The sequence below is a fragment of the Pygoscelis adeliae genome, unplaced genomic scaffold (assembly GCF_000699105.1).
Source record: "Pygoscelis adeliae isolate BGI_AS28 unplaced genomic scaffold, ASM69910v1 Scaffold14, whole genome shotgun sequence".
NCBI classification, from domain to species: domain Eukaryota; kingdom Metazoa; phylum Chordata; class Aves; order Sphenisciformes; family Spheniscidae; genus Pygoscelis; species Pygoscelis adeliae.
Genome location: NW_008825109.1, coordinates 17,129,039 through 17,131,698, shown reverse-complemented (window position 1 = coordinate 17,131,698; position 2,660 = coordinate 17,129,039). Strand labels below are relative to the sequence as shown.

The 2,660-nt window shown below is 41.5% G+C and overlaps 1 protein-coding gene across 1 annotated transcript in view; it reads left to right on the top strand.

Moving 5' to 3' along the window:
- APP (amyloid beta (A4) precursor protein) overlaps nucleotides 1-2,660 on the top strand; it is a 185,283-nt gene that overhangs the window by 130,021 nt on the left and 52,602 nt on the right. The gene's annotated exons all lie outside the window — the stretch shown is intronic.

The following is a 2,660-nucleotide window of genomic DNA, read 5'->3' as shown; positions in this document are numbered from 1 at the left end:
GTATCTCTGCAAAAAGTGCTTGTACTTGTGGGATTTTTAAGCAGAACCATTTTACTCCATAATGACATTTAAAGGAAAATTTAATACATTACAGAGGTGGGACTTGGGGTGAGAGGTACTTTTGCTGATACAGAAATTTCTTAAAACTGTGCAAGCAGTAGGTCTACAGTTCTAGGCATTAAGGAGAAAATGATCAATTTTTTTTTTTTTCTCCCCTATTAAAGTTACATTCAGCTCTAAAACTTGGTCCTTATTTATGGTAACTGCCACACTCAGGTATTCAAAGCCCAGTGGAGAGCTGTCATTGCCCGTCACCAGCTCTGGCAGTTCAGGCCTTCAGCCACGGCCCTGAACCTGTGAGGCAGTAGCATTGCAAAGTTATTGGGAAGGTTGGAGGTCTGACTTGATCCAGCGCGACTGGGACTTTGGGCAGTTATGTCTACCTACATACAGCAAGTTTCTAGTGGGTTTTTTTTGCTTGAGAAAAAGCAAAGTTGCTGCCCCTGTAAGGAAACACCTTGCATTTAATATTCTTTCTGCATTGTCCTATACTTGAATTAAGTTTTCTGCTGCCATCACAGGAAGATTTCTTGGCCAGACATGCTAGAGGCGTGCATATCCGTGTCTCCTTTATAGTGATAAGTTTGGGGCACTTTGCAATGTCACAAAAGGCACTAAAGGTGGGCCAGTTTACCCAAGTGACTATTGCTGTTAGTGGTATTTGACAGGTATTTTCAAGATTGTTATCCTATTAACAAATCTGCTTCTGACTCTTAATGTAAAAGTTTCATTGACATATTGCAGTGAATACAAGCATACTGAGGGAAAACAAAAAACAAACCCTTCTGGTGTTAGACATGACACTTCAATTGGAGTATCTCTTGAAGAAATAAAAATTAATCCTTTTCTCTCTAATCTGCCTGAACCTGCTATCTTGGTGTGTCTTGGGAGCAAGGAAAGCTGAAGTGTCAGGAAAGGTAACAGCATTTTCTGTCTTCAAAATTTTCTTGTTAAGCTTTCTGGTCTTCTAGCCTTTATTCCTACAAAGCTTTACAGTTGGCATTTCAGCTTGTTTTGCCATTACCATAATGTTGTGAGGATTACTTACTTTCCAACATTTGTCCACAGTTTCTTGCAACTTGATCCCAGCATGCTTGGCTTTTGGGGCTTGGGGTTATTTTCCTCATGAATGAATTTTCAGTCACGGAGCCACTAAGTTTAATCCTTTGGTGGGGAATAGCTTCACATCTCTCTATTTCTATCTGACAAATCTTCTTCAAATAACCTTTGTTGTACTGTCCAAGGACATTTTTAAATCTGTTGCTTCTCTTAAGCTGAAGAGATTCTTAAATCTTTGAGCTCTGTACCTTAGTATTCATCTCTTGTGTAAATGTTAAATTAGTTTAGGCTCTATATTTGTCCGTGAATCTAAATCATCTTAAAGCTTCAACTTCACCTACGGTTCTTCCTGCTTCGGAAGGCTGTGCACGGAGCCTCTGGTGCTTATTTTGTCACTTCCCCGCCCTCTTCCCTGTACCCCTGCCAGTGCCCAGACCAGCTGTTCACCACTTCCGCTCATTCTTTAATCTGCTGCACAATAAGGTCACCTTTCCCTTTCTTCTCACCTGCCTCAGCTTCGTGGTTTTCACTGCTCGGTAGCTTCAGGTAGGATGCACAAGCACAACAGCACAAGCAGAGTTGGGGCGGGGTGTGTGTGGGGGGTGGATTTCCAGAATCCATCATAAACACTGAGTTAAAAATGGATGTCTTAGCTGAAAGCTAGAGAACACTTCCCTGTTTTGGCACTGTGTTATTGTACAGAGTAGGAAAGTACATAAAAACACACATATCTTAGTCTTCACCGCTCTGCTATCCGTCTCTCTGTATTTTCATGTTCCCTTCAGCTACGGACCTTTCCTTTGTTCGTATTCAGTTATATGCCTTAAGGCATATATTTAATAGTTTTTACTAATTAAAATCACCTGCAATATATACATAGGCTAAGATTTTTACAAAATCTGGCACCCAAGCTGAGTACCTTCAGAAGAACCAAGTAGGTCGCCCTTTTTTTAAGTTTTGCAGTCAAGTCTGATATTATTCCTTGGCTTAGATAGAGCAGTGCTTTCACGTGGTCTTCTGTGCAGCTGTTGGGTCGGTTACCTTCTGATTTGAATCTGAATGTGTGCATTCAGTTTACTGTTGGTAAAACTTACCACTTGTAATCTTTTTTGTTGCTAAAGTTTAAGTGTAGTTGACAGATGTTGATACTGGTTGAGTATTCAGCATAGTAAAGTGTATATGGGGAATCTTTTGAAATGCTTCCAATGTGCAGGTTTTGGGGGATCTTCTGGGATGGATTTGCCTGGTGGTGGTGAAGGTTGCAAAACTGGGAGCTTGGATCGTGGGGGCTTCCTGAGCTGAGGGAGAGGAGAAGTAGAGTCTGATGGAGAGAATGGAAGCAAAGCCCAAGGAAATTGATGTTGGGTGTCCATTAACTAGCATACTAAGGTAACACTTGCTGTCTTGTTGGGGCAATAGTATAGCAGTTAGACAAGTAAATACAACAGCCAAACTTCCCCTTAGGGTCAGAGAGGAAATCTGAATGCCGTCCCCAGGGACCGTATCTGCTACCTACAACTACTGTACAACAGTGCATCCTG